Raw genomic sequence first — 12,375 nt, forward strand, 5'->3', positions numbered from 1 at the left:
CCCTTCCAGCCCTTACAATTCTGTGATTCTATGATTCTGTGATTCTATGTTTTTTGTCTTTTTCTCCACTAACCTGAATCTTGAAATTTCATTGTATTTTTTTCCCTGTTCATACTGGAGATCAAGTAGTGGGAACAGCATCTACAAAGAACTGAAATAGTCAGGAAAGCATATGGGAGTGGAAAATCCTGGTGAAACCTCTCTGTTGCTATGGTGAATCTTTCATATTTGAGGATAAGTGTGTTCTAGGGACTGGGAACAAGCCAGACAGTATGGTTTTAAGATGACTATCCATACTATACAGTAAGTATAGTACTACAGTACTACAGTAAGTAGTGTACTTCAGGCAATGTTACTACACAAGTTTATTTATTTGCTGCTTACTATCTGATACTGAGATGTCCTTCAGCCTGAGTAGCTTTTATGCTTTACATGTTATTGACAAAATAAAAGGTCCATACTTTCCCTCATTTTGTCTCTCCGAGTTATGAGGCAAGAAAACCCAAGTAGTTGTCCAGGCAAGAGCCTTTGAGGGTATTTTCTTTATCATTCTTCACCTTACCAAACAGCCATTTCCTAGATAGTCAGTTTTCATCTATCTGAACCATATTTCAGAGCAGTCTTCATTGATGTGTAACACTTTGACTGAAAGATTTGGTATCCATCGTGTACTGTTTCACCACTAGTCAATTCATCTACTAGCTATGCTGAACAGGGCACAATATTGCTTTTTCTACCTGATGAAGGTCTAAATTTCTCAGTGCTGTAATAGGTTGGAAAGCAGAAAGCTCTCCTCATCTTTGATAGGAATTTATTTTATTGATGATGAAAAAATTCTATAAATCTAAATATTAGATTAATATTTAGAGACACTTTTATGACTCGGGGAGAGGTAACCAGCTTTTAACAGGCTATAGAATTGTGTGCATTGTAGATCTTCCCAGAATGTGATCTCTAAAAAAGGAGGCACCTATGCAAATTTTCTGAAATTATTAAATCTTCTTTATCTTGGTTAGTGCTCTCATTCCAAAATTCAGAAAATTAGAATATATCTCTACTTGTATCTGCAAAGATATTTATAGTCCTTTCTCCTTTTTCCTCTCCTTTTCTCTTTGCTCAAAAGATCCTTAAAAGCAGAGCTAGTCAATAATATCCATCAAATGATAGTGGAAGAGGATTGAGAGAATAGTTAGTACAAATGTTTTAATTTTGTCAGCATTTTCTTTGAAATGCTTTGGATTCCAACAAAACCATGGGAAGTTGTTTTGCTCAAGTTGTGTCTTTTGAAAACTGGCTCTGTTTATTTTGGTGGGGTTTTTTATTATTATAATTTTTTTTTTTTTTAACTTAAAACACAAAAATTTCAGCAGAAATATTTTGAAAACAGAAAAAAAAAAAATTGTCTTAGCTTGTGAAAAGCCCATTTCTGAAAAAGAACAATGACTCATTTTCCTGGCCACTCTTAGTGTTGATCTTCCCTTGCCAGTGTGGAACATGTTGTCAGTGAATTATTTCAAAGAACAAAATTACTCTTTTTGCTCATGCTAGTAGTCACTAGCCCAGCTTCTCTCAAGGAATATGATGGACACCAATTATTTTAGACTCAAACTGATTTAGTCCATAGCAAGGCTGATGAATATACTGTTGACAGTAGAAACAGTGAAACTGAGCTCCAGAAATAAAGTCTTACATGTGTGAAGGAAATTCCAGTCTAATACTGTTTGAAATAAAGCCTTTACTTTGAAGTTCTGCAATGTGCAGCATGGAAATGTTGGACATTCAAACCTGAACAAGTTGAGTGAACAGAGCTATGTTTATCCATTTAAAAATTGAAGCTACGGTTTATAATGGAAAGGAATTACTGTTTGTTAAAACTGTCATTTTATCTTTTCATGGCTCTGTAAGGTCAGGTCACAGCTCTCACTTCAGGTCTTTTCATTCAAATTAATATTTTGCCACAGCCCAGTCCATTAGCAGTGTTATTGCTTCACTAATCATATGCACCTAAGTACTAGCCAGCTGATACATGTAATTAAGTAATTAGATATAATTGGACTATTTATCAAAAAAAAAAAAAAAAGAATTATATTTAAAGTCCTGAATAAGTACAGTCCAGATTAGGGGAGCCATACAGAAATGTGCACTGTATTCATATCACATTTTTGACCCATGAGAGTGGTTGTGTAAGGACAGAGAAAAGCCTTGGCTCTGTTTCCTCAGCCTACTGAGCAGTGCAGCTCAGGAACAGTTGGTGTTATTCTGCTGATTTTCAGAAAATTTAATCTTGCAAGATAGCAAAACGAAGGGATTCAAACCAGCTTCATAATGATCATAGGGTGTTTTGGGGTGACAGACATAGTAGGACATAGTTTAATTTGAACATACAAGATAGCTAAAGGAAGCACATGTATACCACAATGTATACCACTTCCTGCAGACTAAAATATCAGCCTCCTCATATTATGCAACCATCTTGGGCTTTGAGTATTATCTGAGCATTCGAGTTTCACTTAGAGATATATCTAACATGAATGAATATGCCCAAGCTTGAAGTAATACGAAGCATCTGCCCTGTCATAATCAGTTAATTCTTTTGTTATTCTAAGCTTTGTTTCTGGTGGCTCAATGCAGAATAATAAAAATGTGCATTTGAGGTCTATTTGTCCTCCAGTAGTCTGCAGTTTAATTATATAGATCTGCTGTAAGCACTGTTAGCACCCTTTGGAAAGAACTAACTTCATGAGAATAGGATAAGACAGAACTCGATGAAGTTACAGCTGTGAAGGTTCATAGTGTAGGAAGCCATGGAAAGTAAACATGTTTTTGTCTGACAGCAGAAGTAGCCTAAGCCTGCCAGGAAAATATAGTAATTTAGGCTCAATACATAGCATTTATACTGAGAAAGAAAAAAAAGAAAAATATTAAACAAAAACAGTCAATGGCTTGACAAGGAGTCATTCAACATTTAAAGCATGTTTTGGAAATAAAAGAAGTAGAAATCACTAATGGACAGCAAGTGGTTCATTGGCTGCCTGGCCCTGTCTTAGAAAGCAGCCATGACTACTTTTTTTCTGCAAACGCAGCTGCTATTTGATTTTCTGACCCACTTGGCTGGAACTGCTTGCCAAGAAGACTGTCCCACAGGCCATCATCTGTATCCTGTGATTTAGCCAAATCACTGGTTTTGCCAGAATCAAGACTCTTCGAAGCTGCAGTGGTGGACTGCACAGGCAGTCTGGGATGGCGCTGAGATTAATTTGCACGATAAGATGAGAACACCTACGGCCTGCCTGAAGCAGAACTAGTAACAACCCTACTTTCTCCTGCCCACTATCCAAGGAGGCAAGTTGCTGTAACACCATAATTATTATACAAATCTAGAACAAGAGTATAAGGTGGCACCTCAAGAGTACCACAATGCTGAATCTAGCATACATCCTACACCTCACATTGCACTGTTTGCTGCCACCAGACACATGGATGTGAGGAAAGACAGAAGAGAATATGAACCCAGGTGAGTTCTTACCTCCTCACAGCAATGGAATAGTGGATTTAATTTTATTTACTACATATTTATATTTGCCTTAGACTCTATAGATTTGTAAGTCCAATCTAAAAATAAAATCAGAATGTTGGCTGAAATTATAAAAAACTGCACTGTTGAAAAAAGGGTGACAGAATGATCCATTTTTCCCACTAAGATTTTCACTCCATTCTTAACTCTGTTTATTTTTCCCTCTGAAATGCTTTAATTACTTAAGAAGTAGAGCACACTTTGGAGGAGAAACTGAAAAATTTCATGTGTTTCCTAAAATCTCAAATTGTACTTTCTGTATCTGGGCAGTGTCCTCAGTATCTGGCCATGTAATCAGCACAGCCTCAGGACAAAGATCCTTTAAAGAATTAATACCTAGTTTTTGATCCTGTTACATTTGTTGTTGTTGTTGTTGTTTTCTCATTTTCCCAGAAGCTCTTATTCCAAAAGTAATGTTGTAAATGTACTATTTTCATTCAGTATTGCAGAATTTTCAACTAAAAAAAAAAAAAAAAACACAAAAAATTATTAGGAAGCAAAGCACTCTCTATCAGAGTATCAAAATAAACAGACTTTAGAAAAGCAAAAAGGGTATGAAACTAAAAATTAATCACTGGTTTCTTGTGAGTTCCAAAGCAAGTAAAAGATGTATTGTGTATAATTATTCTGGTTTACAGTTCAGAACTTCTACTGCATGTGAAGATGTGTCTTTATATGTCTACATCTGTGGCAGTGTGCTAGAGTAGGTGGGAGGCTGTTAGAAAGTACTTGTTTTATTTATGAATTTGTTATGGTTTTATGATTTTTGTTATCAGTATTCTACATTATAACATCATGTAGAGCACTGGGAGTTAAAGCGTTAATGCTGCAGTTCTGTGGATTGTTGATAGTTCCAGGTATACCTGTCTCAAAAGAGAAGAAGACTTACATACCCCAGAGGACTTTTTCTTTCTATTTTCCATTCAGAGGGAAAGATAAAACTGTTCACAGGTCTCATAATGTCTCCTTTTTTCCTTTCTGCTCATCTCTGCAGTGTGTGTACTCCCTAGCCGTGTTGCCTTCAGCATTAGAGTAAGGCCTTCAGTTCTGGACAATCTCTCTCTCATTTTATTTGATTTATTAGCCTCAATTCCAATTATATTGTATTATATTGAGTTATCTTGCATTCCAGTATCTTATTTAGTAAATTAGCTTTCCTCCTCAGATTGTCTCTGCTGTTTTGTTTTTAGACCCATCTCCCTACCTTTTCCCCTTTTCCCCTTTTCTCTTTCCCAGGGCATGGGTCCATGAGACTCCCCACCCCATTAGTCATGGATCTGGATTAAACTGGCCCATAAAACACTGACAGAATTAAACACCCACTTGTTTTGTTTTCAACTGAAGCCTCTGTAAGCATGGATAAGTCAGTGGCTCCAATCACATGTCTTTTAGATGTTTTCTTTTTCTTGACTGCGGGACTGGACTACTTGAAATTAAAACTCTTCATTTGTTAAGAATTTGGTGAATCTCGTTTAGTTTTTCCCTAAAAATAGACTCTCCAGAGCTGAGTCATGGAACATATCCTGATGTAAACAGGGAACGAGAAGCGCAAGCCAGCCCAGAGTATTGCAACAGAAGCAAATGTTTCAGCATTACAGCTTGGAAGATATGGTCACAACTTCCACAAGTAGCAAAACTTTTAGCATTTCTCTCTTATCTGGCTTCCAGCACAACAGTCGTAATACTGGCACCCCCAGTCAGTCCTTACAAGAGCCTGTATCAGCTTAGCACAATTTTACACTAACAACCCATGGGCTTTCCTGCAGTATGAACAAATGAAAAATTTCATTGTCATCAATGACCTGAGAATGCCTCCAAAAATCAGCGTCAGCCAAGAAAACCGTGGTGGCTGGTTTTTTTGCTAATCCTTAACATGAGAAACATGAATGACTTACTGTTTTATATCTGTCACCCAAGTCATCTCAGTTTGGAATTCAAAGTCAGATGCATTAGTCATTGATTACATCAGTCAACATTTTCTTCAAAAGGGCAACCTGTCAGCTTAGTCTGAACATATGACTGTACTGCAAACAGGCTTCATCTGGACTCCCACACATGGCCTGGCCACCAGCTGCCCACTCAAATGCAGGGTCTGTGAGCATGGTAGGCTGGCCACGTGGTGTTCCTTACAGGGCTGCTTCCCTGGTACACTGCACAGCCACATCCTCACTTCAGGATGACTCGCCGTATATTAACATAACGAGTACTGTGTCCAGTTTTGGGGCCCTCACTGCAAGAAAGACATTGAGGCCCTGGAACATGTTCAAAGGAGGGCAACAAAGCTGGTGAGGGGTCTGGAACACAGGCCATATGAGGAGAGGCTGAAGGAGCTGGGAATGTTCAGCCTGGAGAAGAGGAGGCTCAGGGGAGACCTCACTGCTCTCTATAACTTCCTGAAGGGAGGTTGTAGTGAGCTGGGGGTCGGCCTCTTCTCTCGTGTCATTAGTGATAGGACCAGAGGGAATGGTTTCAAGCTACGGCAGGGGAGATTCAAGCTGGACATTAGGAAGTATTACTTTTCAGAAAGGGTGGTCAGGCACTGGAATGGACTGCCCAGGGAGGTGGTGGAGTCACCGACCCTGGGGGTGTTCAAAGAAAGACTGGATGTTGTGTTGAGGGACATGGTTTAGTGGGAGCTATCGGTAATAGGTGAACGGTTGGACTGGATGATCTTTTAGGTCTTTTCCAACCTTGGTGATTCTATGATTCTATGATAACTCATGTAACCAATTCTTCCGAAACAGAGCGACATATTGTAATGTTTAAAGATCTGCATCTATGAACAACAAATGCCAAATTACACTCAAAAAATTCACTCTAGTCTTTCACTGCTAGGATGCACAAATGGGAGATAACAGTCCTTCAGACAATTTGTTATTGCTTTCCAGAGCTGGGCAACACTAAAGGGGTACATGTCCATGGCTCTTCACTTTGCTTTTGGAAATTCAGCTCCGAGTGTAAGTTGTGGTAGATATTAGGCCATCTGTTTTTGGTGGGGTTTACTCAACTGTAGCTTGCATTAATAACATAGCTGAGATGAAAATTGGTTTTCTTAGCTGCTTTGAATGCACCAGCAGATGTGCCTGTATTCTCCCAGACACAAGAAACAAGCAAGCGACAAAGTTCTGCTGATCTCTGTTGATTACAAATCCAGATTCACCACATGGAAGGTACCTCGAGGGGCAGAGATCTTCCATTCCTTTCTGTAGACATAGTTCTCATTTACTTCACATACCACAGGTGTGACTGTGATATCTGTTCTCTCCCATAAACTAGAAAACCCTACCTACCTTCTCACAACACCCAAATTTGTACCAATAATAAAGATTACCCAACAAGTGGCTGGTTAACTTAAAAGGTGGCATTTGGCAGAAGGCCAGACCACTCCTGTAGTATTAGTGCCTGTGTCCCCTAAGTGCAGTGTGACAAAAGCAGGGTGACACAGCTGCACATCTTCTGCAGGAGATAATGCAAAAATATTTGAAGAAAACTCTAGAAATGGTGGTATTTTATAGCTAATAAGAGAAAAACTGATGACAGTTTCTTTTTCTACTGTGCCTGTATGTTGTCCTGGAAAGGCAGTTTCAAAAATATGCTACTTTCTGATTATTCCATCCTTCTGAATAATGCCTGAATTGTCATGTAGTCGAACCAAACAACAGTACTAATTATAAAATAATCAAGAAGATTATGAAAAATAGTTCTTGTATACCAGCTGCCTCTATTCAAGTAATCTTTACAAATGTAAAAAGAACAAACACATGTCAAATTATACCATGGGCCATAGGGCAAGTTTAAAAATCAGCTGTTGAAGTTTTGCAGTCAGAGCAGGAGAAGTTCTGAAGAGTGCATATTCTTCCAGAGTGACTTTTGTCCTAGATCTACAACACAAGACTTAATAGCACTCTCACTGGGTCACTTGTTCCAATCCATCAAGGTACGTAACAGTATTACACTTCTTTTAGTCAGTGCTGTCACTAAGGAAATGCAAACACACCAGCTAATTAGCACATGCTGTGTTTATATGCTAGATTCTAAATGTAATCTTGTCAAGCAATAGGTTAAATGAAATGATTTGGATAAGACTGGTTAACTAGTTATATATATATATATATATAAAATACATATATTTTGTGGGGCCAGGGGATCTGTCATGGGCATAGATTGATCTAGTTAACTCTGTGACACAAAAGATATAACAGTTAAAGTGTCTCTGTAAAAAGTTGATGGGAAAACAGAAAAGACTTGAGGAAAGTTTTTGTACTGTCCTAAAACACTGAGCATAATTTGTTTCTTAGAGGCAGATTACATGCATTTGGGGACCCTTTTGGAAAGATTGAGTGGAGAAAACATCCATGTTTTCTTCACACAGGAGTTCTATTGGCTAAAAGTATTACATGAGTTGCATGCTGCAATTGAAGAGATGAGTCTTAGTGAAGGCAAAAAAAGAAACTGTAAGAAGCTGGAACAATTTTTGACTCAAAACTTGTTCAGTGGCAGCCATCTGAGACATAACCTGCTCAAAAAGCTTTTGGGGTTAATGGTTACCATGAGCACAGTGGCAAGAGAAACATATGTGGCTGAGCAACCAGGAGAAACTGGTTTTGGCTGTTGTCCCTTACGGGCATTCAAGATGACTTATGGGGGATGTCTCAGAGCAGGCCACCATGCAGTCAGTGCATGTACCTAGCAGCCCACCTTGTGACAACTGCATGATCAACTGCCGATTTCCCAGTGGGGGGTGGGGGGGAGGGTAGGGGTATGTACTATGAACATGCTGTTGCTCCTGATGAACAAAACATAAATGCCCCTGACAACTAAGGCAAGCCCTTATGAACCAAACAGAAGTGCCCCTGGCAGCAGGAAATACTACCCTACACAACTGTTATTTTCAAAAGAAAGTGAATAGAAAAGAGTGAACAGAAAATACAGTGCCAGTATAAACTAATCACTGTTATTTGTGTTGCAAGGAAACAGGCTAGTGTATTTGCTTGCTGGAACTGTGTCAAAATCCAAAACTTCGTTGCTTTGTACAATGATTGTCTTCTTCCTTACACCAATTTTGCATCTGATGCCTTACGTTCACTGGAATATACTTCCAATTCATCATGGTCTGGAATGCAAGCCAGAGCAAATAAGAAGCCATAACCAGTGCCTTGGAGATGAAACATCTTGTGATCATAGGAGTTAGGTCTGCCATTGTGGGGGTGGAAGTAGGGTTTTTGTTTTCATTTTTAATTATTTTCATTAAGCAATCAGAAAGTATTATGACTAATAAAGCAGAAAGTTATTGGTGCCAGATATTCAAAATGTTATTCTGATGTTCCAGACCACTTTCTTAATTTTGCCTGAATTGAATGAAGAGTGTATTTTATCCTTGCTAGAGCCATATATTATTTCCTATTTTCTATTTTCCTTACTTAGCCACAGCAGGTCTTCTATCAAATCTATAGTGGCTGTGATATCCATGGTAGAGAAGACTGCATGAGTGAGAACTCAACATACAGAGTTGAAAAGAAATAATATATTTTGCTATTTATTTTTGTCTCCATTTTAGTACACAGTCCTATGCTATGTTCCGTTGTCCACTAGAAATAGGAAAAAAAATGAGAAACAGGTTTGCCTGAACATATGAAGTATTAACACATTCCTTCCCCTTCCCCTTTCCCTTCCCCTTTCCCTTTCCCTTTCCCTTTGCCTTCCCCTTCCCCTTCCCTTCCCTTTTCCTACAAGTAGAAAAGAAATCAACTAAAAGAGCAACTTCTTTGTCTTCCTCTGCTTTGAAATCTTGCTGCCAGGGATACCAGATGTAACCACTGAAGAGGCAGTGGCAGCCTGCTTTTCTAAGCTCTGGTAGCTTGCTTACAAAAGACAAAATGTCACTGCATCTCTTGCACTCATACTGTTGATTGCAGAGTAAAGGTGGGTTCCCTTCATGAGCAGGGGATTTCTAGGTCCTGTTGGGATGCTAAGCACTGTCTGCTTTTTCTGATTATGTGGAAGGAAAAGCATTCAGTATCAAAATGTTCATCTGTTGCTATTCAGACTTCTGCTGTATTCAGGCCTGCTTCTTGGAAGATGGTTGTTCTGCTGCTGGACTTAGAGTTTGCTGATTGTGCCGGAGGTAAGCAGTGTTATACCACTCAAAACAATCTCTTCCAGAGACCTATGGAATACGTTTATGTTTACAGATCAATTTCTTATTTAGAAAGTTTGAAAAGAAGATGAAACAGCATTACTGAAGTTATAATCTCAGTTCAGTTCAAACTGCTTGCCTTAGCTCTATGGTAAAATCCAAGTCAGACTAAACTTGTTTGCTAACAGTGCTCTTAACTGTTGCTCAAAGATTTTTGTAACAATCTAGATGGTATGGTCATAATTTATTTTGATCACTTGAAATATCTCCACTTCACATCTTAATGTTTGAACAAGTTTTTACAAACCCACAAGCTTATTCACATTTCTCATCAGGTAAGTAAGAGAACTTTGCCACCTTTTCAAGACACTTAACTAAAGTTCCCTGGAAACAATCTTACAGCAAAATTTTTTGTTTTTTAATTTAAAATGTTGTTACAGTAACAAACAAACAAACAAAAAATGCAGTTTGGAACACTTTTGATAGTCCTTATAGCCAAAATGAAGATTCCTTTCCCCTAATGAATAAGCAGGAAACCCATAAGAATTTGTCTAAGGAAATTAAGAAGAGAAGCTAGAGACAACATTGAGAGCCTAGATGTATCATAGCTGCTACATCACTGGCAGTGGTTCAGCATTACAGTCAAGGAAAATTAGAACTCACCAGTACAAGTTTGTAGAATTATCTTAACAGTTCTGTAATGTATGAGCCAAAATAACGGCAGCAAGCCAGCTAAAGAAAGCATGAAATGCAACCTACTCTGAAAACATTAGAAGATACAATTTGAGTCAAAACTTACTTAAGAAATTAATAATGGAATAGCTGGAATAGCTACAAAAGGGACTTCTCATTAATCACAAAAAAAGAACTGAGAAATTAAATATCTGTTTCAAAGGGATGAGTTGATTATCTTGAGCACAATTTTGAGGCCAGACCTCTTCCCTCAAGGAAATTGTTTGGCAAAATCAAAAGAATTCTGGATGCATTTATAAGATAACTAATCCTTGGAGAAATGAGGCTTGAGAAACAGGGACTAAAATAGAAGTTTTAATGAAAATGCCACTATAGCAAAAGAACTCTTCCGGCAGTTATGAGACAGATACTCATGAAAGCTGTAATGAGTTTGATGAGTAACTTGCTTTTAATCATCCAGTTTTTGCATGATTACTTTTTAAAATATGCAATTTGGTAATAGCATGGGCAAAAAATAAATAAATGAATAAAGTAGCAGCTGGAGAATATAGCAGGAAACCTGAAGTAATGGAGACTTCAGAAATACTACTTGTTTGCATATTAGTCAGTTATTAAATGGTTTGTTTCATACATATCCTGATTAGACATTAACTGGTATGTTAAATGCCAGATTTGCTCAGATCACCAAAGGAAGCTGATGAGCACCATTAGTTTAGCATTTGCAACAAAATGTGTAAAAGTCTGCTAGGATCTAGTTCCCCCTGGGTCCAGTGGTATATGAAACTCACAACACCAAATGCCTTCTAATTCTGTTCCTATCTTGCTGTTAGTGAGTGGCTTCAAAATGGACTTTGTAATGCAATCATTCCAATTTAAGGCATCTCCAAGAAATTTTTTTATTGGTAAATGCAGTATATCAATGAAGAAGTGCCCATTTTTGACTATGTACAGAATAAATTTTCAAACAGCTGTAGTTCAAAACTGCAACTGAACAGCTTTTGTGTATGTTATGGATGTTACTGGCTCCATTTAAGGCAGTCAGCCTTGGACTCTGTGCTATGAGACATCCCTGAAGGCTTAGGAGGATAGAAGGGTGGTTGTCATATGCGACTCCCTGCTGCAAGGAACCGAAGGCCCTATATGCCGGCCCGACCCTACCCGCAGAGAGGTGTGCTGCCTCCCTGGGGCACGGGTCAGGGACATTGCTAGGAGACCTCCCAGACTGATCTGCCCTTCTGACTACTGTCCACTATTGATAGTACAGGCTGGCAGTGAAGAAGTTGGTGAGAAAAGCCTGAAGGCTATCAAAGATGGCTTCAGGGGACTGGGGCAAGTAGTTGAAGGAACAGGTGTGCAGGTGGTTATTACATCTGTACCTTCAGTGGCAGGAAACGATACTGGGATGAGCCTAAAAACCCATCTCTTGAACAAATTGCTTAGGAGTTGGTGCAATGGCAGGAGTTTTGGTTTTTTTGATCATGGAGCAATTTACTCGGCACCTGGCATGATGGCTGCAAATGGAAGCAGCCTGTCTCCATGGGGAAAGAGGGTTCTAGCTGAGGAACTGGCCGGACTTATTGACAGGTGTTTAAACTAGGTATGAAGGGGGAAGGGGACAAAATGAGGAACCCTGGGACTGAGGGGGCAGTTCGAGGCTCCAAACAGAACTTGATGGGTGGAGACAGTGCAGTTCAAAGGCTTGGAGAGGGGTGGGGGGATGCTGCTGCTCTTAAGTGCCTGTATACTAATATGCATTACATGGGGAATAAACAGGAAGAGCTGGAGTTCTGCGTGCGGTCGCGAGGTCACGATCTCATTGCGATCATGATGGGACAGCTCGCATGACTGGAATGTTGTCATGGAGGGCTATGTGCTTTTTAGGAAAGATCGGCTGGCTAGGCGGGGTGGTGGAGTTGCTCTTTATGTGAGAGAGCAGCTAGAATGTATTGAACTTCACTTGGGGGAGAGTGAT

This window comes from Meleagris gallopavo, chromosome Z (assembly GCF_905368555.1).
Source record: "Meleagris gallopavo chromosome Z, MGAL_WU_HG_1.1, whole genome shotgun sequence".
In the NCBI taxonomy this organism is placed as follows: Eukaryota; Metazoa; Chordata; class Aves; order Galliformes; family Phasianidae; genus Meleagris; species Meleagris gallopavo.